Raw genomic sequence first — 26201 nt, forward strand, 5'->3', positions numbered from 1 at the left:
GAAAGGATGTTATCCTTTTCTTGGCTGTAGGCCTGGCCCTAAACATATTTAGAATTATAATAAGCTTACACTTGGCTTTTTTAAATGGCTTTCCTTAGGTTCATATGTAACCATACCCCAACTTTGACCCCATCATTTTTTCTCCCCAGCCAGGGACATAGTCTGCTTCTGAAAATGCATAATGCTCAGAATAGTCTTTTACCAACTCCAGTTGTTCATATCAGCCAGAAGAGACAAGGTAACAAATGACCTAGGAGCTTAGAGCTCTACAACTGCATACATTGATTTAGCCTTTGCCCTGCATGTGTACTGCAAGTCAGCTGCCCTCTGCTCCTTACTCATCAGAGACCCAGGCTGACGGAATAGTTTCTCACTTGAACAGTCATAGTAGTCGCAGGCAGAGAAGAGACAGAGATGAATGGCACGTTGGCTTCTAAAGCTTCTGCTCAGAAGTGGCATACATCATGTAGATTCACATTTTACCGGCCAAAGGAAGTTATATGGCCAATCCTGAATTTAATAGGGTAGGGATGTATGATTCATCCACAGGGAAGGACATCACAATAAAGTTACCAACTATGGGTAAATAGTCATAAAGTCTATCACACTTCCTATGAAAAACATGGATTCACCAGATTGAACTATGTCAGTGTTTAAGAAGGAAAACAACTAGCTTGAACTAATCCATGCTGATGTTCAACAAGTGATAGTTATTTTCATTCTTAAGGGAGGTTGCTTGTTATTCTAGATAAATCTTTAAGTATTGAGATTTTATATTGTATAAATTAATGCAAGGGAAAACCCAAGCTATGAGATAGATGGTATTTTGGGTTATTTGGCAGACAGACTCTGAAATCTCCTCATAGCATCACAATCTTTCAAAGTTGGATGAATATATTAGAAATCAAATAATATGTCCTACCCATCCAATATTTGAATTCCACTTATATAATACCCTGAACATTGATGGGTGATCTTCCTAAGGTGATCAGATCACTTTTGCTCTCCGATGGTAGCCACTTAAAATTTTAGATAGTGTTACTTTTTAAAAGTATTGAAGTGAAATAATTTATTACCATAGAGTCTTCTTTGTACAGGCTAAACATTTCTTATTACTATTGTGTGGCTTCAAATTTCTTCATTATGATACTCAATATCTATTTTCAATTTTCCTTTTAAAGTTTGCTTTACAGACACTTCAGGTATAACCTACTCTGCACAGAATGACAAAAATCAGCTGGAATCTTACTTATCTAGAAAGTTTGTCCTGACTGTTCAAGTCTTGTTGGGGTCTCTTTTATCAAGGCAAAATTCAATTAGATTTTATTCAATATCAATTTAATTAATTCACATTTTATTGCAAATTAATGCCCAGTCTGAAATGACATCTGAATACCCAAGAATTTAACATTTTAATTTTTTTAGAAAAGGACTACAACTATATAATGTAATTAGAAATAGTATTTAATTGCCCTCAAACCCAAGTATGTATTATACATGCCAATTTTCAATATATTATGCTACTTCCGATTGGGTATTCTTGTTTCTGTGAAAAATATTCACTGATCTTTAAAATAATGATTTTAAAATTTTTAAAATAAAAATTGGTCTTTCAGTTTAAAGTGTATTTCAAATTGTGCAGTAAGAGAAGCCACAGATAAGTGCCAACATGTCCTTAGTTTCCATTCTTGATAATTTTTTTTTCTTTCCTGATGTCTTAACTTTCTGCTAAAATGAATACTTATATTTTGAAGTTTTTAGATGAAATACAAGGTATTTACCATCAAGAAAGTCTCTTAGGAGAAACTACATCTGTTCAACAATCTTTAAAACAATGCTTGAATTTCTCAGCATTTTAAAATTCTAAGCTAGCTTTGATGATAACATTCTAGGATGTGAAAATCCTTCCCAGGAGGGTGGAGAGCTGCAGAGGAATCCAGTTAGTTGAAACTGTAAGAAATAGATTTTTTTAAAGGAGAATACATTTGTAATGCATGTCTTTTAAAAATGTTCTTTGTTCTCTCTGCATTGTAATTCCACCCATATGCTTTTGGAGAAACAAACACAGGTGTTTTTTTAAAATAATTCTTTAATAAACATATACTTCCTTTATTGAATTGTACTTCATTTAAAAGTATTATATCCATGTATAAAATGGGAGTTAGTTAGAACTTCATCTCACATCCACAATAAAGTCTAGGCATGTCTAATAATATTGTTAGTGAGAGAGAATGATACATAAATTTGAGTAATGGAATTTTACAGAGATGATCCTGGTACAAAATCGAAGAAGAGTGAATACAAGTCAATACAGTGACATATTTCTCAGGAATCAATTGCAGCTGCCACATGTACCATTTTAATACCTAAGTATAGTGGATCTGTTAATGCATTTTATAAGTGATGCTGTTTGCTGGGCAAACTGCCCTCACAGTAAATCACCCTTTTCTTCCGTCGTCAGATGACTAAATGATGAAAATTTGTAGGTGTTTAGGTTTGGGAGTTATGTCAATGTCTCAGCTGACATATCTAATTTGCTAAGACCCATATATAGAAGTAAATGTTTCCTGAAAGTCTAAATGCCTTGGGAGGTGGTTCAACACTTGTCCCTGACTTGTGCATTACTCCCTCTCTGGGGTAGGGACTAAAATATGAACCCCAGGATGCCTGAGGTCATGTTCTGCCTATTCTATTCCAGTCCAATTCTAAATTCATTCCAAGTAAAAATCTATCTCAAGATGAAAAAGTAGCGTTTGGAACAAGGCAGAAGGCACTGAAGGAATTTGCCATGATCACAAACAGTAGCTTTACTCAGGAATAGACAGAAGAGATATAAAATGATGAAGACTGTGTCCTTATGGAACTCACAGTCTGTCTGGGAAGAGAGATTTTAACATCTGATACCAATATATATAGGACACAGGTATGTCCTGGGGTGGTGTTGGTGCAAAGAAGAAAAATAAAGCTTGGTGTGTTGATGAGAAGCAGTGAGGAAGAGCTTCTGGGGAAGTGAACACTTCAGCTAAACCTAGAAGGATAAGTAGGCCTTAGCCAGGGAAAAGCCTGTCATGGTCAGGGACTGCCAGGTTATAAAATAGAGGGGAAAAGGGTAGAAATGAGGTTGGCAATTTAGTTATTTGTCACATGATGAAAGTTTATTTTTAATATTAAAAATATTGCATTTATACTTAAATGAAGTCATTTTTTTTTAAGGGAAGGACTATGGCCAGATTTTCATTTTAGGCAGAATGAGCCTAGAGCAGAAGAGCAGATTGTAATCCTCAGGAATCTTCTTTTCTTTGTTATGGCTTTCATCTTGGCCAGTTTTCTCCAAATTTGTGACAAAGATAACTATCAGCATCATGAGAGTTTTATCCTACCAGGTTAACCTAAGAGAGAAAGAATATTTTTTCCCAGTGTTACAAAAAAAGCAATGGAGGGGGGCCTTGTAGCTCTGATTTGTACTCTGTGCATGACTCTGAACTAATCACTACAGTCAAAGGTGATGAAGTTGGGGTGAAATGTTCTGGTTTACAGACCTGGGGCATGTCTTCCTCTTCTTCAGGCTCAGACTTTGAGGTGAATAAGGTAACATTTCAGGATTATTCTTAATTTCATTGTACCCCCAGGGATAATGGAATAAGAGAGAAGAAGATGGATATATAATGGGGGCAACGAGATGCCTGTTTGCTAACATACAATTTATAGTTCTGTTGATTGTAACAATGGGCCTATTGTAGGCCTGACACTGCTTGTGTTTGTTTGAAAGAGAAATTGTACAGTGAAGAGCGCCCTTGACACTTTCCCAGCAGTTAGTTAGACTCCATTCATGGGATGGCTTCTTTCAATGAGTTAATAAGCATTGCCCTAGGAAGACTGATGGCTTAAATTTAATTGTTGATTCTGAAATACAAAGTGTAAACATTTTCCTAAAAATTCTCCTAAGTGTTAGAAAAGAAATAAACAAATGAACAATGAACTGCTATTAAATGTTGCCAAGCACTGTGGTACAGAAAGCAGTAACAGCTGAAGTACCTAAGTCCCTAATTATGTTTATCCATAGCTTCCTTTTAATAGTTCAGTATCCATACCTAGATGTGTGCTTCTCTGTTGGATTTTTGGTTCAGGAAACTGTTATTCTAACTGTTGACTATGAAATACAAATACATGTTTAAAAATTTTGGGAGGAAAGATGTACACAAGAGTTACAAGGCCCTATCCAAGCTCATATAAAATATCCAGAAAGTTACTAAATCTCGCAATAGCTGAATAGCTATCTGGTGTTAGGCAGGCAATTTGACTATTGATTTATAGCACATAAGAAGGCGAAATCTATATGCCTCCTTTGGCGTCATACCTGACTAATGATGGCAGGCTGACTTCAGAGGACAGGGTACTATTGGTAGGTAGGCAGAATTGTAGTGGTTTTCAAGGCACAGAATCTACTATTCAGGGAAGCATGACTGAAACTTGGAAGCCAGGGTCAGAATAATATATTAGTGACTGATGGCGATGTCTGCTTTATAGGGTTAGAAACTATAACACTTATAATCTTGGTTAGAGAATGGTAACACGAAAGTTGCCAGAGGAGATTTGAGAGCCTCCATAGGATCTAGAGCAGAAAACTCATGCTGACATCTTCTTGGCCACTGTCAACAATAGTTACTTGACATGAAATGTTTTGGACTGAGAACATATGTCAAATACATAGGTATTCATGATGTGTAGCTGAACATGAGCTTAAGAATAATTGAGTGGAAAGAAAGTAGAAACAACAAATACATTTTTTTTCCAAGAAATTTGATTATGAGAAGAAGAAACTTGGAGTGGAGGACTGAGGAAAATACAGAGTCTGGTAAATGTTTGATTAGAAAAGTCGCAAGACCCATATTCACACCAAAGAGAATGAAACAGTGAAAAGGAAATATTAATTAACCAAAGAAAGGGGATTATGAATCATGTTATAAAGGCTCGTGGCCATGGGTAAATACAGGCAAAGATATATATCCTTCCATGAGGCAGGAAAAAAGGAATTCTTCATAAAAATAATATGTAGGAAAATTTGAAGTAAAAGGAAAGAAATTTGTCAATTTTTATATCTCTTTTCAAGAAGAGAAAGAAAAATTAGAGTAATTAACAAGGGATATGTAAAACTTTTAAAAGTATCGAGTAGTATTGTAAAATTATAGGGCTAGTATTTTATTTTCTTAATTGATGGAGTGATTTCAGATTTTTATATATAAAATTAAATAAAATTAGATGAAGGATTAGAAAAAATATTTATCAACTCTAAAATGCTATGCAAAAGTTAGTTTCATTTATTCATTGTTGATTGTTGTCAACATTGTCATTAGTTTTACATATTCACTTACCTACATGTGAGGTGTAAGTGGACATCATTTTAACCTCAACAAAATTTACATTGGAGACCTAGATATATTTAATCGTGATTGCACATATGATTGCACATATAATGCTCATATATAATGCATGTCATACCTCTGCCTATATTGATTTTAGAGAACTAACACTTAAATGATTAAAACTTGTGTTTTGTTTTGAAACTGCATGTTGAAAGCAAGCTTGGAATGGAAATAGAAATTGTTTGTATGCTTAAAGTTCCAAGTAACCTTGTAAACATAGTTCAGCACATTGTTTTTGCCCAAAGAAGTGACTGTAGAGTGGTTTTGAATTATTTTTGCTAACCATCTGTTCCTTGCATATCATATCTTCCAGAACAGACACATTTCATGGCCTTCAGACTTTAGCTACTACTACTTCTATCTAGAAGCAGCTGTTTTCTTATCAAAAATCCATACTGAAGCTGTTTATCCTGAATTGGTGAATTGCATTAGTATCTCCAGGGCTCTGGCTGAATTAATCTATTTAAACAGCATCTTCCTTAAAAACAGGTGCTTAAGTGGCTTATCCTAGTTCTATCATTTTAACAATAGTACTTAGAAAAAAAGTTACTTCACATTTTCTACTAAAACAAAATATGATTGCTTTCCTTTACTACTGCTTTTTCGTATGAAAACAGTGCACAGTTGTCAACATATGGTACTCTATGGCATTGCTTTAATTAAAGAGTGGTCTCCATCTAAAATGTTTCGAATGGAATTAACATTTTTACAATAGTTTAATTATTATAATTTTAAGAAGATACATTTAAACACAGATGATTTCTGATCCACTCTATTAATGTCCTAGGGCTGCTATAACAAATTACCATACTTGGTGGCTTAAAACTACAGAAATTAATTCTCTCACAGTTCTGGAGGCCAGAGGGACAAAATCAAGGTGTCAGTAGGACCCCCTCCCCTCTGGATGCTCTGGGGGAGAATACCTCCTTGCGTCCCCCAGATTCAGTTTGCTGCCAGCCCTTCCTGACTACGCCTGTGTCACTCCAATCTCTGCGTCTGTGGCCCCGTTCCTTCTCCTGCTCTACTTTGTGTGTAATCTCCTTCTGCCTCTCCACCAAAATAACACTTATGATGGCGTTTAGAGCACACACCAATAGTCCAGGTTAGTCAGCCCATGTTATCAAAGAAAAAACTCGCAACAGACAAATTAAAAAGGCAAGGACACTTTTCTTCAAAACTATTACAATAGGAGAGAAAGATGGACCTTAATTCTGCTTTGACAAAAGGTGGGAGCATTTTTAAACACTGGGATGAACTGGTGGAAAAGTACTGGAGGACAGTTCAGGGGAGAGGTTAGCAATGTCAAGAGGCCATCTGTGTTTGCTAACTGGTTATAGTTAGGCTTTTATCTTCCCACAGAGAATGAGAGAGAAGGGCTCTATCTTTCTTAATGGCTATATTTTAAAGGGATGGCTCCCAGGTCCTTGAGAAAGACATTCCTGAGTTGTAAAACTGTCCAGAGGCTGGGATAAGATTTACATCTCAAAGGGTCAGAGACAGAATTTACAATTGCAGTTTTTCTAAAGTAAATGTTCTAAGCAACATGAGGTCAGGGCTGCCTTAGTCCATTTGGGCTGCTGTAACAAAAATATCATAAAACTGGTGGCTTATGAACAAAATAAGTTTATTTCTCACAGTTCTGGAGGCTGAGATTCAGAGTTTGGTCAGAGCCTGCTTGCTCATTTTTCCATCTACCAAAATAATCACCAAATAGTAATCACCAAATATAATCACCAAAATAGAAAATAAGATTGCTAACTCTTTTTATAGTCAAGGTTCTTAAAACCTCTTGGTAATATTAAAAGATCCTTGAAAGTGTAAAAGCATTGGGTAAACTTACCTAACGCATTTCCTTATATCTTACGAGACTAAATTGCAGAAATTCCTTCTTGGGTCTCAACACATTACCTCTTATCTCTTTTCAAATATTCTTTCACTCTTTTTCAAGATACTTTTGTATATTCCCAAGTTTATTTTATGTTATAACCCCTCCCCTTTCCCCCATATTGATAGTTTTCTTTAAAGGAAGCCCATTCAGTCATCTCTTGTCAGTCATAAATCAGTCCACTCAGGGTTTCCAGGAAGAGTAGAGAGATTCACAAATTCAAACAATTTGAACACAAAGCACATTAACGATGAGAGCTTCGGAGCTGTCATGGACTCATTCATCTTTACTTTCTGTACAAATGTTGTAAAACTGACTTCAGAGTAAAGCAGATATTTTTTGAGGGTCACAAAGGTTGCTTTATCATCACCCAATGAAAATAAAATTTTAAAAATGTAAGCAAAACATGAAGCAACAAACTCCATAATTATCATAGCAGAACATTGAAAATCTTGGTTTTCAGCTGTTATAATCGTGTTGTTTCAGTTCTTCCTCACACAAGCCAAAACCCAACCTGTTTTAGTCAGAGTGGCTTCTAGAAATGGACATTTATTTATTTTTCTTAAACTACTTCATTTTTTAAACATTTTATCTTATAGAAAATCCACTACTGATTCCATTTATCTTTCTCCTTGTCTATAGGTGCATGTTTTTGAGTGTCTTACAAAACCTCCTGCAAACTTAATAGTTCTCCTTATTGAAAGTCTTTCCTTCCTTTTGGAAGATTATGATAATGCTAATTGGAATCTTCTAGAGCAGGCTTTAACATCCCTTCCTGACAAGGGAAACCGTCCTGCAGACTGATACCAAATGGAACACTTTGGTAGATGCTGATGCAAAGAACACATACCAAATGAAATAACTGTTCACTTTTCAGCTAAGTCTTGTTTAGGGAATATCACTTTAATGTTTCTCCTTTAAGTAACAGCATTTTTAATGTTCTTTCATGAGTCAATACACTAATCAACACAATATAGATTTTTTTTAAGAGCAAGATTGACTTGTTCTTAAACTATTATTTGAAATCAAACATGAAGCTCAGTAGCATAAGGATTATTTCCATTTAAAATTTACTTTAAAATGTCTTCTAATATGCTGAAGCCTTTTTTAAGCATAAAGAAAAAAATGCTTCTTTGTTATCTAAAACCATGCTTTATAAATATTTCCTGTGAAGTTTTGAATAGTAGGTCAGCTAATAAGAGCATTCAGAGTGCTCGCTTCGGCAGCACATATACTAAAAATTGGAACGATACAGAGAAGATTAGCATGGCCCCTGCGCAAGGATGACACGCAAATTCGTGAAGCGTTCCATAAAAAAAAAAAAAAAAAAAAAAAGAGCATTCAGAGACCACATTTCTAAAACTCAGTTCAGCACAGCTCTGTAACAATTGGTTGTAACTTAATTAGTGAAAAATTAAGTCAATTTGAACAACAAAAACTTCTTTTTTAAAAAATCTTGAAATTTGATAAACATTGACTGGAACATTTTATTTAACTAAAATGTTACATATATTTATATCTTTAAATCTATTTTGGGAACTTCCCTGGCGGTCCAGTGGTTAAGACTCTGCATTTCCAACGCAGAGGCATGGGTTCCCATGGTTGGGGAACTAAGATCCCACATGCTGCATAGCGTGGCCAAAAAATTAGAAAAAAAGAAAAAGAAAAAAATCTTTTCTTTTACTCTTAAATAGTGTATTTAACACCAATGTAAAGAAACACTGATTCCCAAACTTTGCTTCATTTACAAGTCATGGGGATTACTAAAAAGATGGATGCCTGCATTCCATCCCTAGATATATTGCTTTATATCTGGCAATATAGGATGCAACCTGGATTGGGCTTTTAAAAGACCCCAGGTGATGCTAATGTGTACCAAAGCTTGAGAAGAGAACCACTGCTGTAGGGAAATATGTTTTCTTTTTGAAATTAAATGATTGATGATTGATAAATTCAGGGAGGTTGCATCCTAGAAATTAGCATGCCTGTGTTATACATGCAGTTAAATATTTTTAGCTCTGATATCCAATCCAGTAGAACTTAAAAATATCTCCACCATCACTAGTTCATAATGCCTAACAGATCACTAGCTCATAATGCCTAACGTTTTTCCCATTTGCATTTAAAAATTATTTTCCACTAAAGATAATACTTGAAAATTTCCATCCTATTTCTTTTTAGTGAAAAGAACAGCTTTGTGGAGAGCAAAATATATTTTACCGTAATTAGATGGTGACCAAGTTCTTTTATAAATACAGAAATCATATCATATTGAACACAAAGTTGATTGTGTAGAGTGATTTTTTAAATCCCAGTGAGCTCAACGTAAGAATTATTTTATTAGTGAAAAACCACTCTGTTTTTCCCCATGTTTCCTAATTCTCCATATAATTCACTTTCTTTCATGATTAAAATGGTATTCTGAATTTTGAAGGACAAGTATTTGTATGCTCTCCAATAGAAGAAATATGTAATCATTTGGGATGGGAGAGGGGTAGATTTTTTTTCCTATCAAGGCTTCACCCAGGAGTTTGAAAAGCCTGTGGTTGAAGAACACTGGAATCTGAGTCTTAACACCATCTGTGCTTTTATCAACTGTCTGAGTTGTTGAGCACACAATTTAACACTAATGGATTATCTGTAAAATGAAGAAACTTACCTAAGAGCGAAAATGGATCAGACCCTACACTAATCTGAGGAGTCCTTCAAAAATACAGAATTCTAGTTCCCTAGACACATTTAAATGTAAATTAGTGGAATTTGATATTTTTTAAAACATATCTTTTTCTATTACCATACCACTTCACCAAGCACCATTTCTGAATTACACTGCTAATATAATGTGAAATTCTCCCCAGGCATTTTTTTATCAAGTAAACAAGTTGTAATTATGTATTTTATTTATGGGAATGTGAGGCCCTAAAGATTAAAATATGAAATAAACATAGTTCGTGTTTTTGAAAGGCGCTCAGGATAGTGCTTGTAAAGATAACAGAGTGAATGAATGCTGTGGCAGTACCAAAAAGAGCCATTTATGGTTACTGAACTTTTGGTCCACAGCCCCAGAGATTTCACCATCTACTATTGAGGAAGATGTGGCCTTCGTTATAGTACTTTATACACACATTTTATTGGCCTGGGTTTGTGAAAAGAATAGGTGCTCCATAAATGTATTTGAAATAATTTTACTTTTAAATATGTTTTAAAAGAATATTTCTTTCACTTATAGACTAGATATTTCTGTTATACTCATTGGGTAGCCCTAATTAACTCCATTCCTTGCATGTTTTTTACAGCTACATTTTTGAGTCCAAATCTTTGGATTTGAGTATGATAATCTAATAGATGGCATAATATAAATTCAAAATAGTAAGACAAGTGTAGGAGACAGTGATATGTACACTATTTATATTCATTTTGTACTTTTGTAATCTCTTCAATTAAAACCCCATAGAATCAAGTGGATAAATTGCTGCACCAGCTCAGTCAATTTTCTACCAGTGTGTAATTTTCAAATAAGGTAATATCACAGAGATTCAGTTTTTTTTTTCTGTAAGTGTGGTTGTGAGACAATTAATAAAGAAATATATAAAAGGGTTTAGCCATACTTTTCTCTCTTCCTCCTGCTAAAACTCAGAATTCAGCTAAAACGCTGGACATTATATATGAAACAAACATGAGCCTGTAAAAGATGTGTAGAAGGTGGCAGACAGGCTGGGGAACACAGGGCATGAGCAAAACACAGCCATAAGTCCTACATTTTTGTTACTTTTGTTGTTGTTTTCTATTTTCCTTTTCTTTTTCCTTTTCTATGACCTTATATGTCAAAAACCTTGATGATGTAATCTCTAGAAACATGAAAACATCAATGGGTGGGGAAAAAGAAACCCCAAGGAAAGGATGTTCTCTTTAGGGAAAAGTACCAGAAAAGGGGCAACCTGGAAAGATAGAAAACTTTTAGACAATAAATGCCCTACTCCTGCCAAATGCCCCAGAAAAACCTGCATCCCTAACCTATCCCTGCCAGCAAAGGCCAAGTTGTGAACCTAGATTTCTGTGATGAAGTTACCCATGCCCCCTTATGAGCTGGTGTCATAAAAGACCAAGTGGGGAGCCTGGACTTTCAGTCCTGCTGAGTGATAGTGTTTACCCGCACCCCCATGGTGTCAGAGGATGCCTAGGGAAGAGTCAGGACTTTACCATCAAAGGAGCAAGAAGACCAAAGCCCTGCAGTGTCAGGGGAGATTATGTGTAGAGCAGTAATGAGGCCCCCATTCCCTCATATTAAGACTTTATCAGCAGAGGCATCATGGGAAACCTGAGATGCACCGCCCTTCTAACAGTAATGGAAAGCCCTTATTTCCAGAGGGTTCAATGTATGACAAGATTGAAACTTGGACTTTCATCTTGACCTGGCATTAATAAAGTGATGCCCTTCTTCCCTGCTTGAGCAGTGTCAGAAGTGACCTTCTAAAACACATTTAAATAAGAGCTGGTGGTCCCGAACATAATACCCAAAAGGTTCGTGTTCAATTGAAACTACTTATAGGAAGTACCAGAAAATCTTAACTTGAATGAGAAAAGACCATTAATAAATACCAACAGCAGGATGATACAGATTTATCTGACAAGGATTTTAAAGGAGCCATCACAAAATGCTTCAATGAGCAGATATGAACATGCTTCAAACAAATGAAAAAAATACAGAGTCTCAGCATGAACTTAATTAAGCCAACTGCTGAGGTAGAGGCAACACATTTCTCACAAGACTGCCTTAATTTTTGACACCAATTACAAGTCTGAAAGTTTCCCCAAATCACCCTCACTTTTGATAAAGAAGGACTCACAGATACACTAAAAGCTACTATACTCTTCATTATACTTCATTACAAGAAAAAGATACATTTTAGTCAACCAGGAAATAAGTGCATAGGACAGAGTCCAAGGAATTACCAGACTTGGATCTTCTTTTGCTCTCTTCCGGCAGAGTCAGGATGTTGGTTTTTGATAATATGTATGGTGTATTGCCAGCCAGGGAAGCTCATCTGAGCCTCTGTGTTCAGGGTTTTTACTTGGGGCTGCATCATCACATAGACACAGTTGATTAATTGATTGCCCGTGTAGTTAATCTAAGTCTCCAGGTCAACTGATACTGTGTGACCCAAAGCCCCACAGTACATTACATTGTTGATCTTTTTGGTGTGTCAGCCCCCTCCCTAAATAACTGGTAGACTATGTGACACAACCCAAGTCCCCGCAGGCAAGAAAGACACTCCTAACAGGCATGACAGAGATTACCTCACAAGAGCTGAGAGCAGACACCAGACCTCTTTTATGGCAAGGATAAATTTATTTCTGTTGTTGTTGTTGTTATACACTCTGCAAAGAAATAAAAGTTATTAAGAGAAGACCACCTGGGAATTTTAGAAATGAAAACCATTATAACTGAACAAAACAATAGATAGGTTCAATAACTGAATGTAGAAGACAGAGAAAAGAGCCAATGAACCGCAAGATAGAACAGTATAAATTACTGAATCTAAACAAGATAGACAAATAGACTAAAAAAATTAAATTAAAAAAAAATAAACAGAGCTCTAGGGAACTGTGGTACTCTAAAAAAAGATCTAACTTTCGTGTCATTGGAGTCCTGCCAGGAAAGAGAGAAGGAGAGGGTGAAAATTATTCAGATGTTATAGCTGAAAATTCCCGTAATTTGTCAAAGATATAAAGCTACAAGATCAAGAAGTTGAAAAAAATCCCCAAACAGAATGGACATAAAGAAATCCACACCGAGGACATCAAAGTCAACTTCTGAAAACTAAAGGCAAATAAAATATCTTGAAAACACTAGGAGAGAAATAACACCTTACCTAAGGGGGAATAAATTGAATGACTTCTATTGAAAACCATGGAGAACAGAGGAAGTGACACATTTTTCAAGTGTTGATAGAAAAGAAATGTTAACCAGGATTTAATATCCAGGAAAAATATCCTTCAGAAACTAAGGAATTTCAAGACATTCTCAGATGAAGGAAAATTAAGATAATTTGTCACCAACATAGCTACCCAAAATGATAGCTAAGGAAATTTATCTAAACAAAAAGGAAATAATAAAAAAGTAATTGGAACATCTAGGAAAGAGAAAAGAACAACAGAATAACATTAAAAATATAAGTAAATACAATAGACTTTCCTTTTCCTCATTAGTTTTCTAAAGTATGTTTGATAGCCAAAAAAATTATAATACTGTCTGATGTGGTTCTCCATGTAGAGAAAATACATAAGAGAATTATATTGTAAAAGGAGAAGAGTAAAAGGACTTAAAGGGGAGGTAATGTTTCTACACTCTATTCAAACTGGCGAGATCTCCATGCTAATACACTGTAATAAGTTATATGTGTAAAATGTAATACCTAATGCAAGTATTTAAAGTCGGCCTATACAGAAGAGATACTTCCAATTACTATAGCCAAATCAAAATAAAAGTCTAAGAAACGTCCAAGCAATGCACAGTAAGACAGAAAAAAAAAAAAGTAAAAACAGGGAACAAAAAAGAAAATAAAAAATAAAATGGCAGGGTCAAGCCTTCACATGTCATTAATAATTTCGTGAAATGTAAATTGTTCAATTCATTTGTATTAGACAAACTGTGTAAATAACTATAACGTCCCTCATTAGGTGACTGGTTAAATAAACTGCAGTGCATTCACACCATGGAATTCTACTCACCATTAACAGGTAATGAGCGATCGTATTGGTACACATGATAACTTGGCTAGATCTCAAGGGCATTATGCTGAATGAAAAAAAAAAGTTTCAATAGATCACATATCTTCTAATTCCATTTGCATAACATTTTCAAAATGGCAAAATTAGAATAAAAAATGGTTAGTGTCTGTCAGGGTTAGGGAAGGTCAGAGGAAGAGAAATTAGTTGACTATAAAGGGGCAGAAGCAGGGATATCTTTGCAGTAAGAGAATAGTTCTGTATCCTGATTGCGGTGGCAATTAATATAGCTACTCTTATGAGAAAATAGCACAGAACTCTACACCTGCATTATTCCATATCAGTGTCCTGGTTTTGATACTGTGCCATCTTGATGTAAAATGTAATCAGTAGGAGACACTGAATAAAAGGTGTCTCTCTGTACAGATTTGTAGCTCCCTATGGATTTTTTATTATTTTAAAATAAAAACTTAAAGAAAGGGGGTTTAGGATTAAATGACAGTGTGTTAAAGTTTTTCTCATATTTAAATAATATAGGTAATATATTGACTTCTAAAGTCATCGAAAAATCAGTTAGAAAAAAAAAGATCAGTTAGAGCTAGACTCTTTTTTGTTATTTTTGAGTAGCTAATTATAAGTGATTTATTAAGTAATTTCATCACTAACTCAAACCTCACAAATCCTCTCAGGTGGCTACTTATTTCTTGTGAGAATATATACCTTCGCTGGATTTCTTACCTGTCCTGCAACAATTCTTAGACTCCTAAAGACATGTTCACCTACCATAACGGTTAGATCTGTTTCCCTAATGCAGAAGCTGATTGCTCTGATTTCAAAGGATAATAAAACTTCTTTTATCATTTCAAGAGAGCCAAAGAGTCACAACCCATGCTAATTTCCTCGCGTAAGCCCCAAAGAGCTAGGAAGACAGCAGCGACTGTCTCCCTGGGTCTGTACTTTTCAAGGAGGGATGAAGATCCAGAATTTGGAGACACTCTAGGCTGTGAGACAATGATGTAAAATTTGAAACACAGGAGGTTAGCTGGTTCCTGAAGCTATTTCATTCACATACCAAAGAGCTGAAGTTCAGATTCAAGCTCATTTGTTTCCAAGGAGACCTTTAGGTAGGGAAGGGGACAGCTGTCTCCTTTCTCTTTCTAAGTGGAACCAGTTCATTTTTCTTGGCCCCTGATCTATGAGGGTATTGGACTACTTGTGGGGAAAAAAACTTCATTACCTTTCATCATGTCACCTCGAAGTAAAGACTGGGGCAAGAGGAGCATACACATTATTATGTGTTGTGAAGTATTTCATAAGGTACCTATCTCTGAACGGGAACACCTAGTGTTCAGGATAAAATTAATGACAATAAATATTGCAAACCCATTACTCCACTTTATAGAACAGATGTATCACAGAGAAGGTAAATAACCTTCCCCAAGGTCATAGGATTTCTGGAAGACAGTGTGGGAACTAAAGCCTAGATAGCCTGGATTTAGAATCTATTCATTGAGCTCCCATCCTGTAATAGAGAAGGCAGAAATTTAATTTAACGAGATTACAAACTAATATTAGATAAGGTATCCTGAGTCTTTTTTAAGCAGATCTATTTTTCTAGAAAGATGATTCACTTTATATGCAAAGTAAATTTTATCTTGTTTTCACTGAAAAATTCCTTGGGGAATTTTTAATTGGATGAAAATGTAGTATTCTTTTTAGTAATTTGAAAGGAAATATAGTATTAATAATTACCACATTTTGTCAAGGACAGGACCCAGGTGGAAGAATGTAGACGAAAAGCAATGCCAAAATCTGGGTTGCCAGAGCTATTCAGAGACCTGGGAATATCACATTTAAGATCACAAAAAGTCTCGGGGAGTTCTCAATATAATTATGTTTTCCTTATTATTTTGTGAGGGTGTTAATTGCCTACTAGTAATTAACTTCCCATGTGACTGTCAAGAAATGTAATCAATAGTAAGAGCAGAGGGGCCAGGCTGTCATGGTTTCTGTGACCAGTATCCTCTTCTCACCTCTGGCAAGGTGTTTCTGTTTTAATAAAATGAACAGGTGCAAATGTATAAGGTTACTTCAGAAAGCCACCAGCTAAATCAGTGCCTCTCATAGTTCCGAAATTAAAATATAGCCAATCAGAACTTTGAAATATAATTGCCTCATTTTCAAACTTAAATACATTATGAGCCTCCTGCTAGTGCTGCACCTGTCAAATCTGCTTATTAAAGTGGCGAAGGGAAGAGTTTGCTGAGAGATTTTAAATATTATGCTGACATTGTAATAAAAGAAAGGAGAAAGGTAGGTATTATCTTATTCTACTGATGTCTGCTCCATTTAGTAGGTACTGTTATCCCCGCAAAGCTGGTAACCACATTTTATTCATAGAAATACTTCACATAATTTTGTACAAAGTAAAACCTACTGAATTTAAATATATTACTTCCCTTATAGTGCTTAAATTTCTCTTGATTTTTTTATTACTCAGATATTGTTTTATAGGTTAACTCACCCAATTTGTTTAATATTCCTTTTATAGCAAATCTGTTTTCTTTCATCTCTACAGCGGTTGCCAATACATTTATAGATACTTATGTAAGTAATGGGTGGGAGCTGTGAGAAAGATGAAATTCAGTCTCTATCACAGTGCTGGCAAAGCAATCATGGATGTTCTGAGATGTGATTAATCTTCATCAGTAAGCAAGGAGATACAGAACCAGTGTTCAGATTTTTGGCATCAATATTTTTACCTAGTTCCTTAGATATTTTTTCTACTCTTTCCTACATGCCATAAATTATCACAAAGTATTGGATTTTTGATTGACAAAAATGAGTACTTGCAAAGTGGGATATTAACTTATACAAAAGGCAATTACACTGAATAAATATCTTTATAACCCAGAGGGTTATAACACTAACAATAATAACAACATGCATATCAGAAAGAAAATACATACCGAATGTGGGAAAGGTCACAAATTTAAATATACTAAAAATGGGAGACATAATGTGTGCCAAAGTACTATGTACAAGCAGCCACACATAATACCCCATTATTCTACATGATTTAGGAATTACAGGTCCATAGTACCATATGCAAAACATATTTGGGGAATATGTGCTACAGAATTTATAATATTTCACCTTTAAAATGATAATATGATACAAATACTACATATTACACAACACTCCAAATTGTCTGGGAGTATGCAGTAGCCTCATATTGCTTCAGGAAAGATTTGTTTCCAAGAGAAAGTAGATAAGATCCTGCTTGGTTGTCAAATTAATTATAAATTCTTCTTTGGTTTTTAGAGCTTCTTGGATTTTAGTATTGTAAATACAGGCATATGGAATTTATTAGTAAAACATTATTTTTCTGATTTTGCAATTATTAGGTAAGTAACTTTTAATTTTTGCATAAGCATTATGCATTAAAGAGTTATAGGATTTTTTTTTCAAAACAATAGTTTCACATTGAGTCCCAAAATAATGACAAAGACACACAGATTATGTTATCTCTGGATTTGTCACTGTATAACCTTTTCTTCCCTGACTGCAATGGTAGTTGCATGTTAGTAGTGAGATACTTCCATGAGAAACAAACAAAAACAAAGCAGATATTGGCCAACTGACCAATCAATAGGTAGCAAGAAAAGATGTCTACCCATGTTATGCTTTGGTAATGTTGCTGTCTGCGGTTCTTGCAAGGGAAGCCACTTGCCTCATTCAATTATAGCTCTAGTGAAAGAGGTTAAAGAGCAAAGCCTTCATGGTATGTGTTGATAGCTAATAGCTGTGTTTGCCTGTATGATAAAGAAGCAAGTGAGCTCTCTTTGGGACATGAAAGGGACAAGCTGTCTTTGGGACATGAAAGGGAAAAAGTCCAAACATTTCAGGCATTCAGACTTAAAAGAACTAACTGCTTCTTGACTCCAAGAACTAAGAAGTTAAGAAAGAGAAAGCCTAAGGGATGCATGTTCAGTAAAAGATCAGAATAAGGATGTGGCCTCCCTTTAGAATCTTTACAGCTTCCAGGTCGTCAGTCTCCTTTAAATCTAAGAGAGAGAGAAAGGCAAAAATGTAATGAAATGTAGCAGATCTGAGAACTATCTCTGGAAAAGAACTGTGGATGCAGTTATTGGTAAAGGGGAATCATGAAAGGAAGAACCTCCCAGACAGTAAAGCCCGGCCTAATCAAGAAACCCTCTCCTCCCCTAGGGTAAAGAGCCCTTACAGTGTCTGCCTTGGTGGGTTCCAGGATGGCTGCTCACAGTAACCTCTTTGTGTCTCCTGTTCACATTTTTTACAAATAGTAGTGTTTATTGTAGTTATTTTTCCCACCATTTATATTAGGTATGGGAGGCAAATAACTCATCTCTTTAATTTGTTGTCCTGTAAACAAATGGGAGCCATATCTGAACTTGATTTACAAACTAGTCCACACCTCTCAGATAACCTGGGCTTTGCGCTTGATACAGTGATGGAATATTTGTGTTATCTTCCCTGGGGGAGAGTAGAGTATGTTCTACATATGGGAAGAAGAACAGAGAAGGATGTTTGATGATTAGGAGGGCAGACTGCAGAGAGAGGAATACTCACCAGATATTCTACTTGCTCCCTTTTTTTTTTCTAGTCCTCTTGCAGTTACATAGTGCCATATGACAAATTCTGAAAAATAAAGAATAAGTGCAAGTAAAAGGTGTCATTTATGGGCTAAGGCAGTAAAAAAGAAAAACAAAAACACATGTCACTTTCCCTCTCCTTACTGTGAAGATCAAGAAGGCTTTATGTTCCAGGGTGTGCAGTTCCAGGTAGAACCTCTGTGAGCCTGGGACCCAGCAGAGCCCACCACTGCTCCATGGTGCATGTGATGTTAGCAAGAAATACACTGTTGTTGTTTTAAGCATCTGGGATTTGGGACCGGTTTGTTATAGCAGCAAAACTTGGCCTTTCCTGAGAATTACAACACATGTAAGAGAAGATAGATAGATGATTGATTGATAGATAGATAGATAGATAAATAGATGACAGATAGATAGACAGATATTGATGATAAATAAATACAGAGATAAGTTTCTGTTTATATGTTTAGTGACCTGTAAAGGTAAAAATTTATAATAATCTTTTTTATGTTTGTTTCCTTAGTATCCAGTAGAGAAAAGAAACCTGTAATTTGTTTGTAATATATAAAGAATTGTTCCTAAACCTTTCTTGAACAATTACACTGAGTGCATTTGTTCATACAGAGAAGCAACAACACTTCTGGCTAAGGTCTAGGGTTTCCATTATTTCCAATACAAAGAATTATTCCTTGAAATTGGGAGTCTAGTTTTTTTAGGATGAGTTAAGTAATGTGTTATGAACAACTAAAATCCAATGCAACATAAAAATAAGTGTACTTTCATTTTAGTTCTTTGTGTTTTGCCCCAGCATTTGAAAGACTGCAAGATATTTTGAAGTCATATATCTTTGGTAAATCACTACCATAATGCTTGCACAATAGTGAAGCATCATTTTATTGAACATTTATTTGGGAGCTTGAAATATTGGTTCTATTATAGATCAATCCCTCTGATAACAAGTTCACTGGCTTTGCAATTTGCTTTTTCAATTTAGTATTGCCAGTGGTGTTAGACCTGCTATTACTTTTATTGCTTAGATTACTATTGAAAATATTGTTGTGAGAAAGAAGTAATATTGCCATGATTTTATTATTAGACCACTTGTACATAATGCCAAGCACCCACAAAAGCATCAGGCTCTCAGGCCATTTGGTATCATTTATATCTTTTATGACTGTCACTCAGAGTTCTCCACTAAGAATACTAATGGTGGTTTTCAGAGCTCTGGTCATAGCAGCTCACCACTGCAGCAGATCAAATAAATATGATGCTTCGATTTTGAAATCTGGCAGCACATTTCAGGAAAAAAATCAAATGATAACTGTTTTCATTCTGTTTCTCTGCCCCATGAAATTCCAAGATAATCTATGATGAAAAAGGGCAAGATTATTGAAAGCATACAGCAGCTATTAACTTTAAACTAACATATGATTTTTATGTTTGATTATTATGTTTAGATGATTTGAAAAATGAAACACTGTATGTTAAATTCTTGGGGAATAAATATCACAGATTCCCTTTTCTTCAAATAAGAAACATACCATCTTCTGTTGATAAGCACATAAAAGGTGATATTGCCTCTTACTGTGAAATTTATCCTGTTTATTATTATTTCTATTATAGTATTAATGTTTGTTATTACCTATAAAACTATATAGCTATCTTATATCTTAACTACATGATATATATATTTGCTACCTAATATATAAACTCTGAATATTGCAGTTTATATTATATTATTCTTTAGAACAGAGGTTCTCAATGTATCCTCAGCGGAAACCTGGTGGTCCCTGAGATACTTTTAGAGGGTCCATGAGATCATACCCCTTGTTATAATATTTTGAGATGTCATTGCTTTTTTTCCAATTTCAATGTCTCTTGAGTGTACAGTGGAGGTGTCTAGAAATTACAGGGTGTGTGATATGGCAGTAAATCTAGCGCCGAAGCAGGTATAAGAATCAGGTGTTTTCTCTTAAGCTAGACATTAAAGAGGTTTGCAAAAATGTAAAACAATGCCAATCTCTCCCAAATTATTTTTTGTTTTAGAAAATATAGTTAGTTTTTTTAAAATACGTTGTTTATATGTAAAGGGTTAATTATTGTTATTTTACATGAAAAAGTAAATAGATTTTTTGGGAGGTCGCACTCCACAACTTGTGGGATCTTTGTTCCCTGACCAGGGATCAAACCCAGGCCCATGACGGTGAAAGCATGGAGTCCTCACCACTGGACTGCCAGGGAATTCCCTAGGTATTTAATTTAACATGGTAAATACCTATAAAATACACCACAGAAACAAAAGCTCTTTGGAGTCTTCAATAATTTCTAAGAATGTAAGGGTCTCTCAAGATAAGACATCAAGGAACTATTGCTTTAAAGATTTGCGTTCCCCGCTCTTTCTTTTTCATCCTCAGTTAAAACAATCTGCATGTTACAGAAATGAGGTAGTAGTGTCAGGACTGCTTCAAGGGCTTAAGAAGATGAAGTCCAAAGTGTCTCCCTTGCCGTTGGCTTTTCCCCCATGCTTACAATATGGTTGCTCCAGCTTCTGGTCAGCAGTTCACTCAGAAGGATGCAGGAAAGGCTGAGAAACAAGAGGGCAGTACCTAAATCTGAAAAGCAAAACTTTATCCACACAGAAGTTCCCCCTTGCCCCGCAAAACACACAGACGCAGATTGTTGCTTTTGTCACTTTGGCCAGAATGTTGTCATATATCCACCAGAAGCTGCACGGAGTTTTATATTTGGACCCATCGCGGTCAGCACTAAAATCAATGTTCTGTAAGAGGACAATGGATGTAGTAGGAAATCAGCCACAGCTGCCTCACCTGCTTTCTTCCTCTGAGCTTAGGAAAATAAAGCCACGAAAAGTATTATGGGAATAAAGGGGCTTGAAATGGGAAATAGTGTTTTACATGAGGGAGGAACTTGGAAAGTGAAGGGACGAAAGGGGTAGACAGGAAATTAGAGAAACATCCATAATCCACTTAATCTCAAAGCCATGGAATGGATGGAAAAGGCAGAGTCTGTGGACAGGTCCAAGAGGCTGCGAGCATCTGGCCACTGTGAAGTGGGAGGCCAGGGAGAGGTATTTGGAAGTTGCTACTTCTGGGCAAGTTGCCACTTCTGTGGAACCTGGTCTAGCTGTAGAAGCCACCATGTCACTGAATTTTGGAAAGAACTGTGTGTGACTGTCACATGTTCATCATCATAAACTTCTGAGAATAATGGCTTCCATTTCATGTCCACCTTCCACACCTCACAAGGTTCTCTCATCGACAGACTCTAACACAGAATTGTCCAAGTACGGGGCTTTAGGGAAAGAGTTCTCAGCCTTGGATTGGTGATGATGGTGCCAAGTTCATGATAAACAACTGAGCACGACTGCCAGCAGTGTGTAAAGTATAAACGCCACGGTCTGAGATGTTTTCATTTGGAATAAATAGACTAAGCATGAACAATTGGAAGCATCACATATTGTCTTTATTCAAAAAACCAAGTTCCTGACAAACTTGAGAAAATCTTTTGGAAGAACACAACACACAGTGTATTTGGTTAATTGAATTCAGAGAAAAAAGCTTTCAACAAGAAATACGAGGAAGCAGTTTCAATCATGGCATGATAAAAAAAGAGATTATAACATCTCTTAATTCTGCATTAAAGCTAATATGTAAATATTTGAGGATGGAATTAAGGATATATATCTTTATATATTAAGGATATATATCTATATATATACACACATATATAGGTTTATATAGGTTAGGCATTTATTTGCTACCACAGGTACTGATGCTGTTTCACTGAATATTTTATCATAGTTTTTTCTTCTAGTATATACTTCAGTTGTATGTAGGACTTGTGAAAAAGGAAGGAAAAAAAACAGATTTCAGTTGAATATCATGGAGCCAATTACCGCCCGGTTTCCCATCCTGCCTAACTCTGTGTAGAGACACGCCCTGTGGCTGGTGGAGAGGCCTTTTTTTCTCTTGATACACTCTCCGTGTCCTTTCTGTGCAGGATCTGGGGTGCTTTTTTCTCAGGGGTTTCACTGTTTGAAAGGTGTGTCTACTCTTTGTTAAAGTTCGGTTTTCCAAAGTTCTAAGATAATTTATTAAGATTCCATCAAGCGAGAAGTGACTAAGATAATTTTTCTATGGTGTATTGAGAGTCCTAACTATACTTGGAACTATACCTGGAATAAACTATATAAGAATAACTTAAGATAAAAACCTTAATGCTTGTACTTAATTATAAATTTGCCAATTTGAACATTATAAAAAATGGTGATTTTATTTACATAGTTTTAAAAACTGTCCTGTTTGGAAATAGTTTCTAATAGTTAAATAACATGTGAATTAGTATTATTTTAATACTGAATATATATTTTCATGTATGTTTATGATATCTAAGATGGTCACATAGTATAAAAGACAGATTATGGGCTAAAAGTCTTAGTTTAAGTATTAATTCAACTTTTCTGTAGACCTGTGTTCATACGGAAATCACTAAACTTCCTTGGCCTCCATTTTTCATTATTGATGAAAAATAAAAACTGCTGCAAAAATTGACAATCTGTGTATAAGGTGCAGGGGTGGTGCCTGGCATGCTTTTTCTGTTTCAAGAGAAATGATATATCCTTTAAGTATTACTTCCTATTTAGAGAGTATGAAGTAAATTCTCTTCTCACCAGCATCACCCTGGCTCTGGATTCTCTGACGGTGGGTACAAGGTTTCAGATGGATTTGATCTCATGGCAGATATTGCTTCTGTGTTCAGCAGTTTTTCTCTAGGCATTACTTACAAGGCTTCCCACCTGACAAAATTTACTCAGCATCTCTAAGTCATAGGTGTGGTTTTAATATAGTGGACGTAACAGCAATAACTACTATGTAGAATTAAGAGAATTAAGGGCCTAGAAGAGTGCTTGATACTTAAAAGATACCAGATGTAAAAATCCTTATGCAATCATGAGTACGTACTTACAGTTTTGTTTATAACTAATGATCACATGTCATTGCAGGATATTTTGATTATTTATCAATACTCTGAAATTCACATACACTGTAACTTTACCACCTGAACCCCATTTGTCAGTTTCTCATCCATAAAACTAAGACATTTATCTATGCCTTTATATCATAATGTTGCCTTCAACCTGAAATCCTTTTTCCATAGTAATATTAAGGCTTAGAACTGTACTACACATCTTATTTCAACTTTATTTTCCCACATGAGTCACTCATGGCTTCATATTTTATATGACTAAACTCAAACTCTGCTTTTCCAAATGAATTATTCTATACATGTTTATAGTTAGCTGCAACTGTTTCTTTATGGATCTTGTCAATTGGTTAAGCCATTTAAGAAACATTCTTAATTCATACTATCTGTAATGTGCTGTCTTAGGCTTTTGTAAAGGGAGAATACAAAGAAAAATAAAACATTGTCCTCCCCCTCAGAAAAAATATAAACTGGTCTCTCCTTTTATATTTCTTTGAGTCCATTGTTTTTCTCATTTTTCTCTCATAGTTGACTCTGTATAATGATCTCTTAATTCAAAATTGTTTCACATCAAGTCTCAATAAAACCTGCCGATCCTATTGCAGGGTTATTATGAGGTTGGATGTGATAATATTTGTGAAAAGTCTACCAAAGAAAAGCAGTCTTTAAATATAGGGAATAATAATTTTATTTTTCTGTCAACTCCCAAGAGAGTTTATGTTTATTAAGTCAGGAGCCACACTTTTTTCAGACTTCTTTTGTTCTGGGCTCTAATTAATAACTGTGTCACTTTGAACAATTGGCTAACCTTGCTAAGGCACACGTCCTCCTCGGTGAAATGCCAAAATAATAGTACCCATCTCCTAGGACTGCTGGAAGGATTAAATGAGATAATTCGCTTAAAGTTCTCAGCCCAGCACACACAGAATCACGGAATAAATTATAAAAAGAAAAATAATAGCTAGCATTTATGTATCACTAATTGTGTAAAAGGTATTCTGTTACATTTTCATAATTACCTAATTTAATCTGCTAAACCTATGAAGAAAGTACTATTATCATAGCTACAAAAATGATTATTAATGTAGTTCTAGCACTTAACTAGTATAGTGATTGGCACACATTAGACAATCAATAAATATTTGTTGTACTCTTGTTGAACTCCAGATTCTAATTACATTTGAGGCCCCCATTAGCTGTATCAGTCAGCATTCTTGTGAGAATAGAATCTGACTGCAGAAGAAAAGGAATTTATGTTCAGACATCGGATTGGATTACTCACAGAATCAGCAGGGGAACTGGAGAGCCTGGCCCCGAGGCTGTGCCAGGAACGATTCCTAAATCACATAGCAAGAGTGATTGCTTGAAGATATAAGGAGCAACAGAATCTGCAGCTGGCATCTCTGACATCTGAGACAGATCACTGAAGTCATTGTTGTAAGTAATGCTACCAGATGATTCCTCTGCTGCTACTTCCAAGATCTGTACATCTTTGTTATTAAGGGGAGCTGGAGGAGCAGTTACTTGTTCTTTGCTTTGGACAAGATATCCAAATGTGCTCAGGGCCACTGGACTCTCAGAAAGTTCACTCAGGCATCAGATGCTTGAGGTTTCACAAAATGTATTTGCAGACCTTGCACACAGCTAAAGTATGCGCCAGCAGCCAGGATACCCGCCACTTGTGTGTTTCGCATCTTTTCAGTATGATGTCATTAACAATATATGTCCCGTGACAGGATGAGACGGTGTGCGTTCCTGTGAAGTAAGTTGTCGCACATAGGCTGCGAAATGATTTGATCCTTGAATACAATAGAAATGTTTCACTCTCGCAGCTGGCATAGGAAAGAATTGCTTCTAGTATTCCCTGTTTACAATGATAGAGAAAAGAGTTTGTACCAGAGAAGAAACTTTATCCCTAGTGTGAGGAGTCCTGCCACCAGTAAGCTACCACATCCGGAAAGGCAGTTTTAATTAGAGTTACTCTATGATTGAGCTATCACCAACATGTGAGTTAATTAGAGATGGAATATGATTATTATTCTCAAAATTTTCAGTGTTGAACCGATCCTGCAATGGTGTCAAGCATAAAAAACAAGCAACATCACTTTGAATTTAGTCTTTTCATAGGAGAGGGAAGCTTCATTTTGTCTTTCCTTTATAGATTTTACTTAATAGGCTAGGGAGCCGATGCTCTATTCTAATTCTTTATTCAGAGACTGGGAAAATAAACACGGCATGGGTTAGGGTCCCACTGGACCTGATTTGAGGAGGATTCAAGGAAAACCCAATTTTCTATCTTATTTCTATAAGGCCACTCTCCGATTCATGGAATATTGTGGCATTTAGGAGCCCAAGGAATTAATTCACAATGCAAAGGAATTATTTGCTCTACCTAAGCTGTGGTGCAGGAGTTCTGAGTCCTTGAAATTATTCAGGACCAGGGACAGCATTCTTCTCGCTCATGAAAACTCAAGTCAGGCCTTTGTTGCAGACTTAACTTTTTTTCCTATTATACAAATTAAATAG

The 26201-nt window shown here is 35.6% G+C and overlaps 1 protein-coding gene and 1 non-coding gene across 3 annotated transcripts in view; both read left to right on the forward strand.

The window, feature by feature from the left end:
• Window positions 1-26201, forward strand: part of BRINP3 (BMP/retinoic acid inducible neural specific 3) — a 440693-nt gene that overhangs the window by 326096 nt on the left and 88396 nt on the right. The gene's annotated exons all lie outside the window — the stretch shown is intronic.
• On the forward strand, window positions 8519-8626 carry LOC112066703 (U6 spliceosomal RNA). Its single transcript, XR_002892812.1, has one exon. It is a non-coding gene; the product is annotated as a U6 spliceosomal RNA (small nuclear RNA).

The sequence above is a fragment of the Physeter macrocephalus genome, chromosome 4 (assembly GCF_002837175.3).
Source record: "Physeter macrocephalus isolate SW-GA chromosome 4, ASM283717v5, whole genome shotgun sequence".
In the NCBI taxonomy this organism is placed as follows: domain Eukaryota; kingdom Metazoa; phylum Chordata; class Mammalia; order Artiodactyla; family Physeteridae; genus Physeter; species Physeter macrocephalus.